This window comes from Cherax quadricarinatus, chromosome 3 (genome assembly GCF_038502225.1).
Source record: "Cherax quadricarinatus isolate ZL_2023a chromosome 3, ASM3850222v1, whole genome shotgun sequence".
In the NCBI taxonomy this organism is placed as follows: Eukaryota; Metazoa; Arthropoda; class Malacostraca; order Decapoda; family Parastacidae; genus Cherax; species Cherax quadricarinatus.
Genome location: NC_091294.1, coordinates 45,492,106 through 45,515,590, shown reverse-complemented (window position 1 = coordinate 45,515,590; position 23,485 = coordinate 45,492,106). Strand labels below are relative to the sequence as shown.

General features: G+C 42.8%; 1 pseudogene; it reads right to left on the bottom strand.

Annotated features, from left to right (window-relative positions):
- Positions 1-23,485, bottom strand: part of LOC128706337 (uncharacterized) — a 75,101-nt pseudogene that overhangs the window by 46,953 nt on the left and 4,663 nt on the right.

Genomic DNA, 23,485 nt, shown 5'->3' with positions numbered 1-23,485 from the left:
CTCCAACTTTTTCGAGGACGACTCCTACCCTGAAGTTTTCATGTTCTGGGATGCAGTTAGTGAGAAGAGACAACAACAGTAAATGAAGTGAGAAGAGTTTGTTAAAAATTGCTTAGAATTTTTCCCTGGCGATATCTTTTTACAACTTTTATGTGAAGAGGACATCACTAATGATGACCGTGTCTCCATATCTGTGTAGATGAGTGGGAGGACTGTCTTGGGGAACATCCCGGCGTTATCAACCACTGGCCTCTTCTTCCCACACTTTTTTTTATACCAAAATAGGGAACATCAGCAGTGTAGTCGCCTAGCTGTGGTTGCAGGGGTCGATTCATAGCTCCTGGCCCCGCCTCTTCAGTGTGTGCATGCCCCTGTTTTATTGTATATGATAGTTCCATTGCGCGAACAAAAGCTAGATATGTTTCACTGTCATATTCCATTACAAAAGCCTCCAGCATGAATGAAATCTGTCGATAGACACTTGGCCTGTGTGTGTGTGTGTGTGTGTGTGTACTCACCTAGTTGTACTCACCTAGTTGAGGTTGCGGGGGTCGAGTCCGAGCTCCTGGCCCCGCCTCTTCACTGATCGCTACTAGGTCACTCTCCCTGAGCCGTGAGCTTTATCGTACCTCTGCTTAAAGCTATGTATGGATCCTGCCTCCACTACATCGCTTCCCAAACTATTCCACTTACTGACTACTCTGTGGCTGAAGAAATACTTCCTAACATCCCTGTGATTCATCTGTGTCTTTAGCTTCCAACTGTGTCCCCTTGTTACTGTGTCCAATCTCTGGAACATCCTGTTTTTGTCCACCTTGTCAATTCCTCTCAGTATTTTGTATGTCGTTATCATGTCCCCCCTATCTCTCCTGTCCTTCAGTGTCGTCAGGTTGATTTCCCTTAACCTCTCCTCGTAGGACATACCTCTTAGCTCTGGGACTAGTCTTGTTGCAAACCTTTGCACTTTCTCTAGTTTCTTTACGTGCTTGGCTAGGTGTGGGTTCCAAACTGGTGCCGCATACTCCAATATGGGCCTAACGTATACGGTGTACAGGGTCCTGAACGATTCCTTATTAAGATGTCGGAATGCTGTTCTGAGGTTTGCTAGGCGCCCATATGCTGCAGCAGTTATTTGGTTGATGTGCGCTTCAGGAGATGTGCCTGGTGTTATACTCACCCCAAGATCTTTTTCCTTGAGTGAGGTTTGTAGTCTCTGACCCCCTAGACTGTACTCCGTTTGCGGCCTTCTTTGCCCTTCCCCAATCTTCATGACTTTGCACTTGGTGGGATTGAACTCCAGGAGCCAATTGCTGGACCAGTTCTGCAGCCTGTCCAGATCCCTTTGTAGTTCTGCCTGGTCTTCGATCGAGTGTATTCTTCTCATCAACTTCACGTCATCTGCAAACAGGGACACCTCAGAGTCTATTCCTTCCGTCATGTCGTTCACAAATACCAGAAACAGCACTGGTCCTAGGACTGACCCCTGCGGGACCCCGCTGGTCACAGGTGCCCACTCTGACACCTCGCCACGTACCATGACTCGCTGCTGTCTTCCTGACAAGTATTCCCTGATCCATTGTAGTGCCTTCCCTGTTATCCCTGCTTGGTCCTCCAGTTTTTGCACCAATCTCTTGTGTGGAACTGTGTCAAACGCCTTCTTGTGTGTGTGTGTGTGTGTGTGTGTGTGTGTGTGTGTGTGTGTGTGTGTGTGTGTGTGTGTGTGTGTGTGTGTAAATTGCACAGAGGGGAGCAGGATTTATACCCATCTCATGAATTCAAAGTGGATAGGTCACTTACCCCACCTCCCCCCCCACAATCCTCCCAAACCTTTCCAATATTCCATCCTTACCCATCCTTCTTCCTCCCCCATGTTACCAAAGCTGTGGTCAGAACCTCACCTCAACCCTACTGCAGAATGCGTTACATACTATAACACCTTCGTTCCCATCCGTTCATTACTCAGGACTCAGATTTGACTCGGCACCAGCAGAACCCCCACGTCCTTGTGTCTGGAGTGTAGAGCCAAAATCTGAATTTTCTGGGTGAAAGGGATAAAAGGAGAGAGATTTTCAAATGTGATTTTGAAAATGCCGCGGAAACACTTGTATTTGTGTGAATTCTCGCATATTAAGACGACAGTTGGTTTTGTTTACGTTTCTGCGTCAGCACAAGTAAGATAAGATAAGAGTTCGTTCGGATTTTTAACCCCGGAGGGTTAGCCACCCAGGATAACCCAAGAAAGTCAGTGCGTCATCGAGGACTGTAACTTATTTCCATTGGGGTCCTCAATCTTGTCCCCCAGGATGCGACCCACACCAGTCGACTAACACCCAGGTACCTATTTGCTGCTAGGTGAACAGGACAATAGTGTAAGGAAACGTGTCGAAATGTTTCCACCCGCCGGGAATCGAACCCGGGCCCTCCGTGTGTGAAGTGGGAGCTTTAGCCACCAGGCCACCGGGCAAACAAAAGTAATTTTTCCATCAAACCTATTCTCATTAAAAGTACATCCCTGTAGATTATAATAGACATCACTAAGAAGTGTACCAGTTGTTGAAGCAGAGAAGCAACACGAGGGTGGGGCCGCTGCATTGATCCACGCCCAAGTCTGTAGGCGTAATAGGGCGTCTCCCTGGGCAGGACGACGACCTCACCGTAGGTCTTCTTGCCTCATCCCTTGCCCTTGACATCGACCACAGTGTCAACACAACGATGTCATAACCTTAATTACTTACTAGTCCAGCCTGCTTTCACGACCCTGTCTAACATGACCCCCCATGCGGCCAAATGACCACAAGACGTCATTCACTCAGTGATGGAGATATCGGTGCTTGGATAAACTGGACGTGATAAGAGACATCAAAGTTGTGTTAGAGGTGATGGAGAGGCTGGGCACGAGAGAGGGGAAAGAGGATAGGGTTAGACTTGGCTAGATGGCAAGCTCGGGGATAGTGAGTGCAGAGGCAGGACATGAGCGAGGTTCATGACGCAGTGATAGAAGTGGCCCCAGGAATTGTGTGTGTGTGTGTGTGTGTATATATGTATGTATATATGTATATATATATATATATATATATATATATATATATATATATATATATATATATATATATATATATTACACAAGATCACAGTAAACAGGCGATATCACAATATGCAAAACAACCACGTAGAAAAAATACCTAACTTCCAATCGATTTCGTAATTTCTCACATTATCAAGGAAGTGTAAAAATAAAAGACCTGCAGAAGGCATACAAGGGCGAGATTACACCTCGTGGTCAACATACAACACCTCACCCGTCCCTTTATGATGATGCGGGTGAGATGGTCAAGGACCAGTCAGACAGTTTATATTCTACCCAAACTTCATGATTTTAACTTGTCGAATATATCTTAAATTCTTTCCAAATATCAATTATGAGTCTAAATTGTATAATCCTAAACCGGCATTCATATTAATTTCAAATTTATTCTTTATGAAGCTTGATTCCATTGCATTTTCTTTTGAAAACCGACTGGATGGTTAAAATCTCTAACATGAATAAATAGAGCATTAGACAACTGCTTCTAATGCTATATTTATGTTGCTGTAATCTTAGTTCGAGACTTTTCCCAGTTTGACCGTAATAAACTTTAATCACATATTTAACAAGGAATCTTGTAAACAGCCCTCGGCATTGTTTGGAAAATTTTTAATATATATACACTAAATATTTTGTTTTGAAAAACGCAGAGGGACATAACAGGGGACAATATTATCACAGGGGTGCCCCAAGGATCTGTACTAGCATCCGAATATATTTAATTTACACACATTTTTGCTATAAGAAATATAAACTAGATAAATATATTTCGTGTATAAATTATACGTTTTGCTCACCATGAGTACAACGTATCGTAATGAGTGAAATGTATCGTAACGTTTCTACTGTATATATCTCTGGATACTATATAACTTTTCTAGATGGGTAAGCTATATAATATCCTTTACAATATAAGGATAAAGATGACATAATCCTTATAAGAAGACCTGGATAAACTAAAGAGATACGACTCAAAGATGAAGTTTACGTCGATAAATGTCAGGTAATAATAATGGAAGACAGTAATAAACTACATGATGAACATCGTTAGTATAAGGAAATATTAAAGGAAAGAATAGCCATTAACACAGCCACTACGAATATTCTGTAGGAAGTCTGAAATAGATGGTTTGTCAGGGCTTCCATTCCACTGATTATTACAGTGTTAGTGGGTGTGTCAGGGCTTCCATTCCACTGATTATTACAGTGTTAGTGGGTGTGTCAGGGCTTCCATTCCACTGATTACTGCACCAGTGCAAAACAAGCTCCCACCGGATATGACATTATTACCAAAGGTGTCAACAACAGCAAGAAACACCTTTGATTTTATCCAGGCAATGAAAGTCAAGCTATTGTTTAGTCGTTGTTCTATAAACTGGTCTCAGTTACTGAGTATTTGTGAACACTGTGCACGTATGCATGAGCACGCACACACACAGCTAGTGATTGTAGGTGATTTCAATCACAAGAAAATAGACTGGGAGAACTGGAACCCTCATAGAGGACCACAAACATGGAGAGATGAGTTGATGGAGGCAGCGACGGAAAATTTCACGAGTCACAAGAGGTAAGGCAGGAGACGAACCAGCTCACCTAGAACTAGTTTTAACGTTAAGTAAATCTGACATAGATGGAACTGAATATGAGCTGCCGCTAGGAGTTAGTGATCATGTGATGCTCAGCATCACATGGTGGGAGTGGAGAAGAGATGTATACATAGTAAATTAGATTATGGAAGAGGGGGGCTATGGCGGAACGAGATTTTCTAATTGGAATCCAGTGGGACAGGCAATTGCCTGGACAACCCACGAGATGATGGAGGACCTTGCCAGAAAATGCCTGGAGGAAACACCAAGGTTCGTACCTTACAGGAGGTGCATCACAGGAGGTGCATCACAGGAGGTGCATCACAGGAGGTGCATCACAGGAGGTGCATCACAGGAGGTGCATCACAGGAGGTGCATCAAGTCAAGATACTGAGAGAGCCCTTGGTTTAATCAGAGTTGCCAAGAGAGAGACCAAAGGAAGGTGCGAAAGGACAAGGAAAACTACACAACACAGACGACGGCAGAGAATAGGGAGGCAATCAGAATAGCGAGGAATGAATATGCAAGGATAAGAAAAGAAGCCGAACGTTGCTTTGAGATTGACACAACAGCAAAGGCCAATTCAGAACCGAAACTACTGCACAGTCACACAAGGAAGACGACTATTGTAAGACCACTGTTATTCTTATGTATGCATAAACGACCCATCAGAGGGGACTGACGCAGTTGTTGATATAAAACTGAGAAGAACAAACTGAAAAGGATATAGAGAGGCTACAGGTAGATCTGGACAAACTGCAAGAATGGTCAAACATGTGGTTACTCCAGTTTAACCCTAACAAGTGTAAGGTTATGAAAACTGGAGATTGGGTGAGAGCCGAGAGACTGAACACAGCTCGAGAGGTCAAAAACTACAGATATCACTCAGGAAGAAAGATCTTGGACTGAACATCTCGTTCAACATATAGCCAGAGGTGCACATAAATCAAATAACATCTGTAGCACATGCGAGGATAGGTAATCTAAAAACTGTCTTCAGAAACCTTATTAAACACTGTCTACACGATATATGTTAGACCCATCATGGAGTATGCAGCACCAGCATGGAGCTTCCTCACCTGATCAAACATATAAAACCTAGAAATTGTTCACAGGTTTGCAACAAAACTAGTCCCAGAGGTGAGAGGATTGAGTAATGAAGAGACTAAACGTTGTGACTTTAAGAGGATCATGGGATACATGATTACAACTTACAAGATACTCAGAGACCTTGACAGATCAGATACAGACCTTTTTAAGAAGTGTTGCGGTTGGGCGAGAGGTCATAGATGGAAACTAAAATTACTGATGAACCACAGGGATGTTAGGAAATATTTTTTCAGTCTCATGAAGATAAATTTATGAGCAAGTTGAAGCGGCAGAAGCAAACTCAATACAAAGTTTCAAGCGTAGGTATGATAAGGTCCATGAGGCCAGGAACCAATAATGCCGGAGATTATGGTTTAAGAGGCCGGGTCAGGAGCTGAGACTCGACATCCTTAAACCTAACTCGGTGAGTACGACTCCCTGAGTACGCACACATAATAAGCACATAACTCATAGTATACACACAATACACACACGATACTCCATACACACAATACACATACAACACTAAACAAACACAAAGCACATACACAACAAAATACACACACACACAACACACACAGTACTCACCTAATTATGGTCGCAGGGGTCGAGTCACAGCTCCAGTGTGTGTTAGTTACCCTTTTGTCCTAGGCACATGTCGATTAGACACTAGGCCTGTTGTATTTGCGTGTGTGTGTGTATGTGTGTGTGTGTGTGTGTGTGTACTCACCTATTTGTGGTTGCAGGGGTCGAGTCATAGCTCCTGGCCCCGCCTCTTCGCTGATTGCTACTAGGTCCTCTCTCTCCCTGCTCCATGAGCTCTATCATACCTCGCCTTAAAACTATGTATGGTTCCCGCCTCCACTACGTCACTTTCTAGGCTATTCCACGGCCTGACTACTCTATGACTGAAGAAATACTTCCTAACATCCCTTTGATTCATCTGAGTCTTCAGCTTCCAATTGTGACCTCTTGTGTCTGTGTCCCTTCTCTGGAACATCCCGTCTTTGTCCACCTTGTCTATTCCGCGCAGTATTTTATATGTCGTTATCATGTCTCCCCTGACCCTCCTGTCCTCCAGTGTCGTCAGGCCGATTTCCCTCAACCTTTCTTCGTAGGACAATCCCCGTAGCTCTGGAACTAGTCTTGTTGCAAACCTTTGCACTTTCTCTAATTTCTTGACGCGCTTGACTAGGTGTGGATTCCAAACTGGTGCTGCATACTCCAGTATGGGCCTGACGTAAATGGTATACAGAGTCTTAAACGAATCCTTACTGAGGTATCGGAACACTATCCGCAGGTTTGCCAGGCGCCCGTATGCTGCAGCAGTTATCTGATTGATGTGCGCCTCAGGAGATATGCTCGGTGTTATACTCACCCCCAGATCTTTTTCCTTGAGTGAGGTTTGCAGTGTGTGTGTGTGTGTGTGTGTGTGTGTGTGTGTGTGTGTGTGTGTGTGTGTGTGTGTGTGTGTGTGCGGGGTCTGTGATTCGACCCCTGCAGCCATAAATAGGCGAGTACACACAAAGAAGAGATTTGACTGAGCTCCATTACACTTGAGAGACCTCGAGCAACTTCCGTCAGTTGATAAGCAACAAAAACTGGATCACCACTTCCAGGACACTGAGTTCTAGGCCACTTTACCAGAGTAACATTCTCAACCCTTACTTATAATCGTAGGGAAGCGCTAAACCCGTAGGTGGGGGGTTGGGGGGTCAGCACCCGGCGAGTGGGGCGCATTCAGGTCAAAAGAGAGAACAGGTTAAATTCCCTGGATCAAGAGCCCTCGAGACCTGAATAACCTTTATCTGTTAATAATAATAAATAATAATAATAATAATAATAATAATAATAATAATAATAATAATGAATAATTTTTCTAGCTAAGACTATCAATGTTTACAAGTGATAGTTTATATTAAGTCTCTGATAAGTGTTAAGTGTCGTAAGTGTTACTGGTTGATGGTGCATTAACTGCCTTGTTACGTCACCTAGTTGTTGATCTGCGTTACTAACCAAACCGTTACTAACCGTTACTAACCGTTACTAACCGTAATAATCAAACCTTGTTTTGGTTTTTAATTATATAACATGAAGCAAACTTTAACATAAACCATTCTCTCTGGTAACTTGAAGAAATCATGAAGAAACATCTAGACACCTCCAGAAACCTCAAGAAACCTCAAGAAACCTAGAAATTTCCAGAAACCTCAATAAACCAAGAAGCCCACAGAAACCTCAATAAACCAAGAAACCTCCAGAAACCTCAATAAACCAAGAAACCTCCAGAAACCTCAATAAACCAAGAAACCTCCAGAAACCTCTATAAACCAAGAAACTTCCAGAAACCTCAATAAACCAAGAAACCTCCAGAAACCTCAATAAATTTACAGAAACCTCTAGAAACCTAACGAAACTAAAAAGAAAACCTTGCAGCAAACTTCGAAAACCTCCAGAAATTTGCGGAAACCTCCATCAAGGGCAGAAGGCCTCACAACAATCATTTATTAGGGCAACGTTTCGCTCAGCTTCGATTTTTATCAAAATGAAACTTTGCGCAGAGGGAAACGTTCTTGTTCTTCAATGTTTCTCTTTTATGTTAATTACTGTCGTCAGTACCTAATTACTGTCGTCAGTACCTAATTACTGTCGTCAGTACCTAATTACTGTCGTCAGTACCTCATTACTGTCGTCAGTACCTAATTACTGTCGTCAGTACCTCATTACTGTCGTCAGTACCTCATTACTGTCGTCAGTACCTAATTACTGTCGTCAGTACCTCATTACTGTCGTCAGTACCTCATTACTGTCGTCAGTACCTCATTACTGTCGTCAGTACCTCATTACTGTCGTCAGTACCTCATTACTACCGTCAGTACCTCATTACTACCGTCAGTACTTCATTACTACCGTCAGTACTTCATTACTACCGTCAGTACCTCATTACTACCGTCAGTACCTCATTACTACCGTCAGTACTTCATTACTACCGTCAGTACTTCATTACTACCGTCAGTACTTCATTACTACCGTCAGTACCTCATTACTACCGTCAGTACTTCATTACTACCGTCAGTACTTCATTACTACCGTCAGTACCTCATTACTACCGTCAGCGCTTCCTTCAGATCCAACAAGATATCCATCACAAAAGAACTCTCATATCGGAAACTCCGGAGGTCAATGATTTCTAAGTAACATTAAAGATGTTAAATGTTTAATTAACATATATATAACGCGCTCTCTTGTCTAATAAAAAAGTTTTTATATAACTCGGCCAAGGCCGCGTAAATTAACAAGAACGAGGGGCATGGCCATGCCAAGGATGGCAGTCGTACGAACGATGGCAGGCAAGAGTAAAGCAGCCATGTCAAGGATGGCAGTCGTACGAACGTTGGCAGGCAGGAGAAGGATCACAGCCATGCCAAGGATGGCAGTCGTGCGAACGATGGCAGGCAGGAGTAGGATCACAGCCATGCCAAGGATGGCAGTCGTGCGAACGATGGCAGGCAGGAGTAGGATCACAGCCATGCCAAGGGTGGCAGTCGTACGAACGATGGCAGGCAGGAGTAGGATCGCAGCCATGCCAAAGACGGCACGCGAAAGATGGCAGCCGAACGAAGGATCACAGCCATACCAACGAACCAGGCACGAGAAGCCGGTTTATCACATTCTTAAAGAACACAAGGGATCGGTTTTTCTTATGTTATTGCAATATTCGGAGACAACGCAAAAAACAGGAAACAAGTGACGCGCAGTGCAAGGGTCGGCAGCGTTTACTGACAATCATAAAACTACGGGGTAGCGGTTAGCGGTTGGGTTAGCCATGGTAGCAGTGACCACTGGTTTATTAGCACTGAATATGTTTCTTCATCAAGAAACCTGACCTGACACACTGGTGATGAGATGACCCGGTCAGTGGTGTCGGGACTGTGTTGGGTCCACTTGTCGGAGGACACTCGCAGGTGCAGCTCCTGATGGGTCTTTACACGAGTTACATGTTTAAAACAACATACATCACATATAAACAACACGATTTGTTCTTATGACTAAGTCAGGTCAGAAATGACTCAACGTAACCCGAAACATTTTTTTTTTATAATTTATAACAAATCTATCAAGATTTCGAAAACCGCCCTTGACTGTGTTTACATTACAATCAGCAGAAAGCTCTTCCATTTAAATATTTTTTTGCTCAGTTCAGGAATGACAAGAAAGGCGAGTAAGTTTTTGTAATGTCAGACTTCTGGCAAATGTGGGTGGAGCTCTCTCCAACTTGTATTGACCCTCTGGCAGAACGAATTAATAATGGATAATTATAACATAACATTTAATTAAAGAGTATATGCGTGCTCATTCACTTACCCATTTGGATTATAATTTTGATTTCGGATGATAAGGGATTATCAGTGATAATTTGGGCAACACCCAACTAATTACTTTCAACGTATGACCTCTTACAGCTTCATAGCTGCATATGTATTAACCTTATTACACCCTGATTTCTAGGGCATTAATGATATTTAGATAGATTCTGGAGAGAGAGTGAGTCTTATGTGGTTACACACACCTCTGAAGATGTGTAAGCACATGAAAGCACTCAGGTTATATTTCCTATTTTCACTCTGGTATTTTCATCATATTTGCAATCATGCGTTTTACTGTGATTTTTTCCATGCATAGACATATCTAATGAACATCACAGATACAGAAGGTGTGGTCTCGCCCATCCCTGAGACATGCATAACCTGAGATGTGACCAGAGACGTGATATGTGAGGTACTCTGCACATCAAGTGTCCTCCCTGACACTTCTCCATCTCTCCTGGTTACATAAAGTTTAGATCGCCTGTGCCACCCAGTCCAGTACAGGTAAAGATTTAGATTTTGTCACCGAAATGGCTAGTTTATTGTGCACCCCATATCCATCCTGTGGACGACAGCGCAAGAGCATATGGATGCACAAAAGACTTAGGAACTAGACCACAAGAGGGTTAACAGGTGTACATTTGGATTTATATCTACATACAGGTAAACCAGTGGCTACTGCTGTCTTTCCGTGTTGCTGGCACTACTGACCAACTCGTCTCAGGCATCACCACCTTATTTTACCACGTTAAATTTCTTCTTAAGGTGCCCAACGCCACTTAACTCTTTCTGTAAGCTTACCAGTGCTATTTAATTAATTTTGGGTTAGGCAAGGTTAGAAGAATATAAATCACATTACAGCGGCTGGAACCATTCAAAACTAACCTGCAATCTGTTAGAACTGTTTTTTCTCTCTTCCTCGGCAATCTTTACATCTCTGATCCCCCAAATTCTCTGCTCTGACATTTCCACTCACCTGAACACATTCTCAAGTCTTGTCATAAACTCTGTCTTCTCTGGTGTTTAACCATCATGGCGCTGAAAGGCATTTTTGCCTAATTCCTCCAGTATGTAAAAACCTTTTACAATAATTTTTTTTGTTATATCTTCTAGCATTTCTGCATCCATTGTTCCATACACTAAAGATATTTCTTCTCTCTCAAACCCCCGCTCCTCCCGTAAAAAATTTGTACCTACATTTCTAGTGTACAAAATGTTAACAGCGCCATCTGGAAGTTCAACTTACTGCTCATCACTAACAAACTTTCTAGTAACTTGGCTCCTGTATAAGTGTTGGTAAAATTAACAGCAGTATGTTGGGTAAGAGGATACAAGAGCCTCTAAATGCGACTTTTATTACGGTACTTTGTCTCCAAGAAATTTATGCAGCGTCCTGCTCTACCCTCCACCACCAACCTGGTGGATCAAGCCCTCATCCACCGGGAGGCCTGGCCGTGGACCGGGCCGCGGGGGCGTTGATCCCCGGAATACCCTCCAGGTAGACCCTGTGTGGGACAAGACACAGCGTCCTGCTCCACCCTGTGCGTGACAAGACACAGCGTCCTGCTCCACCCTGTGTGTGACAAGACACAGCGTCCTGCTCCACCCTGTGTGTGACAAGACACAGCGTCCTGCTCCACCCTGTGGGTGACAAGACACAGCGTCCTGCTCCACCCTGTGGGTGACAAGACACAGCGTCCTGCTCCACCCTGTGGGTGACAAGACACAGCGTCCTGCTCCACCCTGTGCGTGACAAGACACAGCGTCCTGCTCCACCCTGTGTGTGACAAGACACAGCGTCCTGCTCCACCCTGTGTGTGACAAGACACAGCGTCCTGCTCCACCCTGTGTGTGACAAGACACAGCGTCCTGCTCCACCCTGTGTGTGACAAGACACAGCGTCCTGCTCCACCCTGTGTGTGACAAGACACAGCGTCCTGCTCCACCCTGTGTGTGACAAGACACAGCGTCCTGCTCCACCCTGTGTGTGACAAGACACAGCGTCCTGCTCCACCCTGTGTGTGACAAGACACAGCGTCCTGCTCCACCCTGTGTGTGACAAGACACAGCGTCCTGCTCCACCCTGTGTGTGACAAGACACAGCGTCCTGCTCCACCCTGTGTGTGACAAGACACAGCGTCCTGCTCCACCCTGTGTGTGACAAGACACAGCGTCCTGCTCCACCCTGTGTGTGACAAGACAGTAGTGGTTACCAGTGTCCAAATGTAAAAACATTTACGCGCATCAAGAATGACTTGCATCAACTGGCTGCTGCTCGCCATAGCTGTCAACAGTGTATTTAAACCAGATTGTGTTATCGAAATAAATCAGGCAATCATAATTTAAGGTCAGATTTTGGCTAGGATGAGTTAGATTAAGCTGGAATCTTAACCCTGGAAGTTCAACACTGGAATTTATCAGTGAACTCGGCAAACAAACGTATCAACACGGGATGGTTTATTCGTCCAAGAAAATCGCTGGCGATGGTCTGTGTTATAAGATGACCCTCTCTGTGGCGACGCTGTGGTGGGGCGCGTCACCTGAAGGTGGTGTAGCCGAAGCTTTCATGGGATTTAGCAATATTTGATGATATACTCATTGTCCTACTGAAGTCTCCCAGCTCAGGTTGACACTACTGAAGTCTCCCAGCTCAGGCTGACACTACTGAAGTCTCCCAGCTCAGGTTGACACTACTGAAGTCTCCCAGCTCAGGTTGACACTACTGAAGTCTCCCAGCTCAGGTTGACACTACTGAAGTCTCCCAGCTCAGGTTGACACTAGTGAAGTCTCCCAGCTCAGGTTGACACTACTGAAGTCTCCCAGCTCAGGTTGACACTACTGAAGTCTCCCAGCTCAGGTTGACACTACTGAAGTCTCCCAGCTCAGGTTGACACTACTGAAGTCTCCCAGCTCAGGTTGACACTACTGAAGTCTCCCAGCTCAGGCTGGCAAATTTCGACACCATGTACGAGACCCTCCTGCTTGAGGGAATATGACAGGAAAACAGTTTGTTTTCATCCCACTGTGTAACTGTTATGCTGCTACCCTGTTCTATATATTGCTAATGCATAGAATTTTTAATAAAAAAAAGTTGGAAGGATGCAACGACCATTGGCTTACCGGTGCTCGAGTAGATGATCAGAGTGTCCATCAAGGCAAGCAGTGCTCGGATAATCCTGGGCTGTATCAAGTGGTAGCGCCCAGGGCAACCATGACTCAAGTGGGAAGTGGTTGTGCCGTGGGCAGCTCCTCCAGCACCCACACATAACAACACACTCCATATTATCCTTCAACATACTTTTTTGTGCCTCCGACGATTAGCATCCTCGGGCTTAATGCCAGAATGCAGACAAGAGGTACGCTTTTTAGAGGCACCAGGAAGAGTGAGCAACGCAAGCAATAACATCAACGCAGCTACAAAGAATAATGCCAAGACTAGAGCAAACCGTTCATATTTGTGCTTATAGTCAATGGTATTTTTTTTACTGGAGATCTGCTTCCGCCAGGTCCACCTGTCGTCCGAGAACCTGCAGGATCATGGAGTAACAACTTGTCATTGTGAAGTTTAACCTTGATCTCTGCGGTTATGATTCACTGACTCTCGTATTTGCTTTGATTCTTATCAAAGCAAACTTTGATTTAACGTGCCTTTGAAACTAAACGAAAAATTCTTAGTAGAATATGAAGATTCTTCCTTATGCAAATTTATCACACCTCTTTTTAACCTACTCACAACACCAGATAAATACCTGAACAAAATCAAATTTCAAAGGAAATAATTTTGATTTTGATGTAAATATAAGGTCTGGGTTGTATAAATTAGATTTTATAATGAACAGAATTATACACAAATAACCCGCACATAGAAGAGAGGAGCTTATTTATGAATAGAATTTGTGAGGATTTTTAAACTATGCCTGACATGTCAAGTAAATTTTAAGAATGACATGTGACCTAACTAAATCTTCACTGCACTTCCACGTTCAGTGAGTAGGGTCGTATGTGAGGTCGTATGTGAGGTCGTATGTGAGGTCGTAGTTTTGTGTTCTATTATTTTTACTATTGCTTGTTAATGTGAAAAATAACGAAAGTGCTTGGGATTTTACTCTTTTTTCACCAGTTATTTTGCATATTGTGATATCACCTGTTTACTGTGATTCTATTGTATGTATATATATATATATATATATATATATATATATATATATATATATATATATATATATATATATATATACACACACACAGTATCTATGTACATGTCTACCTTCCTACACAAACCATGATCATCGTATATGTACACAAACATGCATTCACCAACATACATCTTATATACAACACATCCTATACACATAAAATTAAATATTTATATATGTACCTATCGACCCTGAGCATCGTTATTAACAAGACTTAATACTCTTCCAATTATAGGTACATCAGGGTAGTGCCACCTCCCTAACCTCTACCTCCTACCCTAACTAATTAAGGTCTAAGCCCTGAGGAACGTCGGGGTGACGGGAGGGAGGGAGGGAAGTCACAGGTGTTGCAAGTTGCTTGCCTGCCTGCAGGCACCTCCTGCAAGCATGGCGTGCTGGAGGACGCGTGTGTGCGTTCTCCGCACTGTTCAGCATCCGGCGAGTACAAAAAAGCAACATGTCTCTCTGAGAGAGGACCAGAGCCTCCACTACCCTGCACTGAATGACCCAAACGGAAGGAATGCTTCACAGTTATGGTGGAGATGCTGGCGAGTAAGATTTGCCTATAATAGGCCAGTAGGTCTTCAAGAGTGGTGCTTGTTTAACTCAGATTTTTTCCCCAGTCAGCAGAGTCCTAAAAGGCTCACCTCTAGGTCCCCCGCGGTTCTTGGTTTACATAAATAACCTACTACTGAAAAATTCTTATATTAAAAGGTTCGCGGAGGGTGCAATTGTATCTAAAGAAGATGTGCATGTAGACAGACTACAGGATAATTCACAGAGACTACAGGAATGGTAGACACAGTACTTCCACGAACCAAAATTCAACCCTCCCACACACATGCAGAGAAACTGCAATTATCACGAAGGACAGACAAGGTTAGGTAAGGTAAGGTTTGTCAGGATAGAGGACAAGTGTTTCCTGACACGCGTTTTAGTCATATGATGACCCATAGCTGGTGAGCTTTCGGTCATCTGACCGAGACCTTCCGCTGGCTTACCCCTCCACCCCTTTAAAAATTAACAGATCAAATACAAAGTTTCTTTCCGAGTGAGGAACATTGTGTGGTGGCTGAGGCAGTTCGCTCGCAAGCGTGTATAACGACACACGTAACGAGCTTATTCAGGTCTATGACTTAAGCAGACCTCGCGTTTCGCTCACTCCTAAACAAAACATCGTTTCATAAAGGGTTCTGCATTCTCTGCCTTCATACCGACACATTATGTACCGTGAAAGTAGCAGGATCTGGAGTACACCTTACGCTTAACCAGTTTCTAGCAGTACACAGGCATAACATCAGTGTCTGCCAGACTAACGTATCTAAAAGAGTTAAAAACCTAAACAGGAGCCTTCAGAGAACTATTTACGACGTAGGTAACACCTACGTAAGGCTGGTCACATCTTTACTTCCCGATTGCTGCTGCTGTCTCCAATTTTAGTCGCCTCATTATTGGTCTGAAGAAGTAGACGAAAGATTTCAGAAATAAACATACCAAAGTGTTGTATATATGTGTGTGTGTTAGATATGCTATGTGTTTGTTCTGGAATTTCCTAAACTCATGTACACATACACATGCATACAGGGCTCTTCCGGTGTATGGAATTGTATACACAGACAAGCTTCCTGCCTTCACCAAGGACACGGACACACACACACACACACACACACACACACACACACACAGTAGTCAGTAAGTGGAATAGTTTGGGAAGTGATGTAGTGGAGGCAGGATCCATACATAGCTTTAAGCAGAGGTATGATAAAGCTCACGGCTCAGGGAGAGTGACCTAGTAGCGATCAGTGAAGAGGCGGGGCCAGGAGCTCGGACTCGACCCCCGCAACCTCAACTAGGTGAGTACAACTAGGTGAGTACACACACACACACACACACACACACACACACACACACACACACAGTGATAGGCCAGTTCAGAAGAATTTAAATATTTGCGCCAGTAAAACTGCAATTCTCCATTCCTCTTTATTCCATAATCCACTGTGTCTCATGTTTCCTCATCTCAAATTATTTCTTTTTTTTTTCTCCCTATTCTTCTGCTACTAATTAATTCTTCCAGTAATCACAACTAAGCTTTCCTATCCTTGACTCACATGCCTAGATAATACGCGTTTGTCCTTAATCTAGATCACTGGTTCTTAACCGGTTGGGGTGGGGGGATCGCCGCCCCCCTAAGGAGATGAAAAATTTTTACAAACCCGGCAGCAATGACGAAAATCTTTAGTTTTCTGTGAATCTGTGATTTTCTCAGACTTTTCAATAGTTTAAAATAATAGGGATGAGGCCAGCTAGTTTCTCATTTTTCTTATTTAAATAAAGAAGGTTTTTTTAATGTTTACATTTAGAATTTTATGTGGAGAAAGGAGGAGGAGGACGACGACCAACTGTGATAGAGATTAAGAACCACTAGCTAGGTACAAGTAGATAGTTCTGGGTAGACAGCCTCGGAGGGAGGTTACAGTTAGTCTGGTGGTCTCTCTTTCCCATGTACTCTATGAATGGCTAGTGCCAACACTAGCACCTGCTAGGCATAAAATCCTGAGGATAAAGGATACTTAGGACATCATCACAGGACACGTTTCAGTCCTGGGACCTTAGTCACTGCATAGACCAAGGCCTCAGGAGCGAAACGTATGCAATAAAGATATAAGTGTACCCACCGACGTAATTTCTTCCATATTGACAGTATCGCCGAAGCGTCTACTTGCCAACATCCCAAAACCGAACCACAATTCAGTTTAGCTATGCTTTGAGCTGACACCGGGAGCTGGAGGTCAACACCAGCACAGATAAAGCAAAACCAGCGCACCTCATGCACGTGAGGGGTCGTGCTACCATTGTAACGCGCCAGCATACTGCAGCAGCGGTCACCGTGCGATGCACAACATCTACTTGCAATAACGTCATTTGGCAATAATGACGTTGATAAATCGTGATTTTTCTATATGCATTTTATTATGAAGCACAGTTCTGGGTACGCCATGGTCAGTGTGACAGCTCTAACAAGAGTAAAACATCCAGAACCGAAGACTGATTTTGTAAAGGACACATAAATAACGTACTTTTTTTTAAGTGCCCATCTGATCGATGTTCCCTCAAGACCTATAAGAAATATATTTATGGCTAAGCAAAACCAAATAAAAAGAAAGTGAGAAAGTCTCCAAAGGTAACATATAAATTAGAGGAATCTGAGAAAACTAGCAATAAAAGAGTAGCAGAGGGAGACATGCGACACTTGAGAATCTTCACGTTTCGCCCACCAGTGGCTTCCTCAGTGCAATACAGAGAACAGTGGAAAATGCGAAGAGGGAGTTTGAGGTGATCAGTCCCTCAAGTGTTACACATCTCTCTCAATCATCTACTGGTCAAGTTTCTAAAGCATTAGTATAAGAAAACAGAGGCCGCCATAGGAACAGTTGTCGGGTCCACCTCGACACAGATGTTCAGTTAATGGAGTTTCAAGCCTATCGACTTGGAGTCATTAAGGCTGCTCGTAAGCATATTACCACCAGACAAGAATACTTTAATCGCTAAACTGCGGCATTAAAGTTAACTCAGAATATATACACAGAGAAATACACGTTTAAGGGCATGGATAATGCCAGAGTTATAAAGGGCTAACCTGCTATAATTTATAATGTCTACGCACTCACACGCGTCCGTATTTTTTTATATACCCTTCCTAGTGTACCCACGTACATATATCCCACCCACATACGCTTAGGTACAAAAACATGTGCCTGCAAGACTGCTATATAAACGGTCAGCCAGAGACCTTTCCTACATATATGGTCTTTGATGTAGCATTCATAGAGGATCTCTCTCTCTCTCTCTCAGAGCAGGCCTGGTTAAGCAACTGGCTCCTGAAGTTCACTCCCACCAAGTGCAAAGTCATGAAGATTGGGGAAGGGCAAAGAAGACCGCAGACTGAGTACAGTCTAGGGGGCCAGAGACTACAAACCTCACTCAAAGAATAGGATCTTGGGGTGAGTATAACACGGGCGCATCTCCTGAGGTGCACATCAACCAAATAACTGCTGCAGCATATGGGCGCCTAGCAAACCTCAGAACAGCATTCCGACATCTTAATAAGGAATCGTTCAGGACCCTGTACACCGTGTACGTTAGGCCCATATTGGAGTATAAGGCACCAGTTTGGAACCCACACCTAGCCAAGCACGTAAAGAAACTAGATAAAGTGCAAAGGTTTGCAACAAGACGAGTCCCAGAGCTAAGTTATGTTCTACGAGGAGGCTAAGGGAAATCGACCTGACGACACTGGAGGACAGGAGAGATAGGGATGATATGATAACGACATATAAAATACTGAGAGGAATCGACAAGGTGGACAGAGACAGGATGTTCCAGAGATGGGACACAACAACAAAGGGTCACTCTTGGAAGTTGAAGACACAGATGAATCACAGGGATGTTAGGAAGGATTTCTTCAGTCACAGTTGTCAGGAAGTGGAATAGTCTAGGTAGTGATGTAGTGGAGTCAGGATCCATACATAGCTTTAAGAAGAGGTACGATAAAGCTGATAGAGCAGGAAGAGTGACTTAGTAGCGACGAGCGAAGAGGCGCGGCGAAGAACTATGACTCGACTCCTGCAACTACAACTAGGCGAGTACAACTAGATGAGTACACACACTTATGGAAGTGGAGCCCCTTTACCTGTGATGACCTCAACGGGTATGACTATTAGGGCGTGGGCGGCCAGGTGTGGGCGGCCAGGTGTGGGCGGCCAACGGGGCGTGGGCGGCCAAATATGACAATAACAGGGACAATGACATAGACGATCTGGTACAATAACCTGACACGAACAAGTACAAAGATTGCCTCCCATTGTCCAAGCGCTGTGTGACCCATACTGGCATTGCGCTTTCCCATGTACATAATATGCAGAGTATTTATTTATTTATTTTTAATTTGGACATGATACATAGTTGTACAAAGAAATACAGTGATTGGATCTACATGCCAAAAGTTCCTTGTATACAGAGCATTATGTGCAGCTTAAAATTAACATAAGATTAACTAAGCAACGATATATTCAGTGGTAAAAATTACAGTAAACAAATTACAATATAAAGTACAAATGAGTATTTCAAATAAGAATAATTATAGTTGTAGAAATTTGTAGCATAACAATGTATAATATAATCCAATCAGATTGAGTAAAATCAATGATTAGTAGTGCAGAAACAGGTCAGGTGGCCACTAGACGAGTTACTGTGTATTCAAGAGAATGGAGTATTATGTTAAGTAATGTAATTAAAAAAAACAGTTTGATAGGGTCACAGGTTATGCATTTATGAGATACAGTTATTCAGTATTTTAGTTGTGGTTGAGTAAGTGGCTTTTAAGAAAAGTCTTGAATTGATAAACAGACAGTGTTTCTTTTATATTCACAGGTAATGAATTCCAAATTTTTGGGCCATTTATGTGAATCGAGTTTTTACATAGTGTGAGATGGATACTAGGTACATCAGAGTGATCTGTGCCTTGTGTTATGGTCATGTGTTCTGTTGAGGTTGGTAAGGAGAAGTTTGAGGGGAGGGTTTATATCCGAGTTTAGTGTTCTATGTATGTAGTAGGTACAATAATAAGTATGGATGTTTTGTACGGTGAGTAAGTTTAAACTTTTGAATATTAGTGGAGTGTGCTGCCTGGAGTGGGAATTTGTTATTGTGACTGCAGCCTTTTGTTGGCTAATTAATGGTCTGAGATGGTTAATTGTTGTTGAGCCCCATGTACAAATTCCATAGGCGAGATGAGGGTAAATAAGTGAGTGATACAGGGCCAGGAGGGCTGACTGTGGAACATAGTACAGTATCTTCGATAGTATGTCTACGGTCTTGGAGATTTTCTTGGAAATTTGTTGTATGTGTTTGAAATTTGAGTCTGTTATCAAGGTGGATTCCTAGGAATATTCCCTCTGTGAGCTTTGTGATAGGTGATTCATTTATCATTATGTTAAGAGGAACATCTGTAGTTCTGTTCCCAAACTGAATGTAGTACGTTTGTCAATATTGAGAGTAAGTTTGTTAATTTAAAAAATACAAGGTGAGAGAGAGAGAGAGAGAGAGAGAGAGAGAGAGAGAGAGAGAGAGAGAGAGAGAGAGAGAGAGAGAGAGAGAGAGAGAGAGAGAGAGAGAGAGAGAGAGAGAGATAATATCCTTACCTTTCAAAACATAACGGCAGATGTGGCCAGCACCACACCAGCAGATGTGGCCAACACCACACCAGCAGTGTGGCCAACGCCACACCAGCAGTGTGGCCAACACCACACCAGCAGTGTGGCCAACGCCACACCAGCAGTGTGGCCAACGCCACACCAGCAGTGTGGCCAACAGGCCAAGACTGAAAACGCTGTTCCATTAACGTTCTGTTGACGTGAGAACAATCCGAACACTGTCTCAGAGACCATCATTTTAAACTATCACGTAAACTCAGCGTCACTGGGTAATTTTGCTAAGTCTCAATATATAAAAAATAAAATAAAAAAAAAATAAAAAAATAATTGAAGCCGTAAGTACGAACTTTTAAGACGAGTCTCTGACTGTATATGTCAGAATACTACCCATAAGCTCTGATTGTGGTAACGTTTCGCTCAGTGTAGAGCTTTATGAAGACCTGATAAGGCTCTACATAGGCTCACGTCAGGTTAAAACACTTTTATTTTGTCGTCGTGGTATTCAAAGGTAAACAGACAGGTCAGTGTGGGTGTCTAGGTTTGTTAAATTCCTGAGCGTTTGTGCCTCGACTGACTACTCGTCAGCGTCTCTAAACTATGACCAAGGTGTCAGCTGAATTCCAAGTCAAACTGGATCAGTTTAACAACAAGGGGCCTCTAATCTGTGCTGTCAGCAGTGGCTGTCAGGTGTGACAGCCTTCAATGCCACATTCTTACGAGTGTCAAGTCAGGGGTATTTCTTTCAGTGAATATAAGTTCAAGATTCATGTTAGGTTCCTATTTTAGGGGTTTAAGCATTTTTGAATGGCGGTGAACTGGTGATATGCAGCCTTAATGACCCCTCGTGTGGCTAATAGGCTTTAAACCCCATTAACCAACCAATAAGGGTCATTAAGGTTGTATGTCGCTGTTCACCAAGCCTCAGAAGGTTCAATGTATAAAATATGGATTAAATCATCCTCGCAATGTATATACACTGAGAGGTACATACTTCTCAGTGTATATACACTGAGAGGTACATACTTCTCAGTGTATATACACTGAGAGGTACATACTTCTCAGTGTATATACACTGAGAGGTACATACTTCTCAGTGTATATACAATGAAAGGTACATACTTCTCAGTTTATATACAATGAAAGGTACATACTTCTCAGTGTATATACACTGAGAGGTACATACTTCTCAGTGTATATACAATGAGAGGTACATCTCAGTGTATATACACTGAGAGGTACATACTTCTCAGTGTATATACACTGAGAGGTACATACTTCTCAGTGTATATACACTGAGAGGTACATACTTCTCAGTGTATATACAATGAAAGGTACATACTTCTCAGTTTATATACAATGAAAGGTACATACTTCTCAGTGTATATACACTGAGAGGTACATACTTCTCAGTGTATATACACTGAGAGGTACATACTTCTCAGTGTATATACACTGAGAGGTACATACTTCTCAGTGTATATACACTGAGAGGTACATACTTCTCAGTGTATATACACTGAGAGGTACATAATTCTCAGTGTATATACACTGAGAGGTACATACTTCTCAGTGTATATACACTGAGAGGTACATACTTCTCAGTGTATATACACTGAGAGGTACATAATTCTCAGTGTATATACACTGAGAGGTACATAATTCTCAGTTTATATACAATGAAAGGTACATACTTCTCAGTATATATACACTTGCGACGGATGTCATAAGTCATACATGTAAAATAAGAAAAAATCAAGATTACCAAAGTGTTTTGATCTCCGAGTTTATTCGTCACTTTTGACAAAGTCAATTACGACCATTGAAGTAAAAAAAAAAAAAAACACCATTCACATTAAGTAACAAATATACTTTGCGAAATGAGGCAGGGAAATGTTAGGTAATATAATCTCTCTCACCACCTGTGTCACTCGTGTTGATATGAACGCTTTCTGGCTCTGCCTACCACCGTGCTGCCAGACGTGTCACGGCCCATTATTCTTAATTTGCTCATTTGTAAGTACGATGCGTTGTTGTAGGCTCATGTAGGCTAAGCTAACCTACAATAACTACAGCAAATATCAGCTGCAAAGTTTACAGGAACGTTTAGAAATAGACGTTTGTAATAGGGTAGGAAAATTACCATTAATAGGTTGAACACACAATTTACAATTATTTTTTAATATTCGTTCAAACATTTACAGCGGCATCAGTTATTATTATTATTTATTAGTTATTTACCAAATCGTAATAACTGTAAACAGCCTACAGGATTCGAACCCGTGCCAAGGCAGTACCAAATTTACAGGTCAGTGCTCTAACCACTACACTGCACTGTGAAGTACTGGATACAGAGTATAGTGCTCAACCCTCAGCGCTGGATAAGTGGAAGTGTATACAATCTGCTTCCATTTCTCTCACAACTGTGTAACTAATTCACACAGACCCACACGAAGGTTAAGAACATCCAAACACAAAGTGTATGTACTCAGAGTACACTATGTGGAAAAAGACTCTTATTTACATCATACCCACAGAGTACAGTATACCCACAGATTACAGTATACCCACAGAGTACAGTATACCCACAGATTACAGTATACCCACAGAGTACAGTATACCCACAGATTACAGTATACCTGCAGAGTACAGTATACCTGCAGAGTACAGTATACCCACAGGGTACAGTATACCCACAGAGTACAGTATACCCACAGGGTACAGTATACCCACAGAGTACAGTATACCCACAGAGTACAGTATACCCACAGAGTACAGTATACCCACAGAGTACAGTATACCCACAGGGTACAGTATACCCACAGAGTACAGTATACCCACAGAGTACAGTATACACACAGGGTACAGTATACCCACAGAGTACAGTATACCCACAGAGTACAGTATACTCACAGAGTACAGTATACGCAGAGTACAGTATACCCAAAGA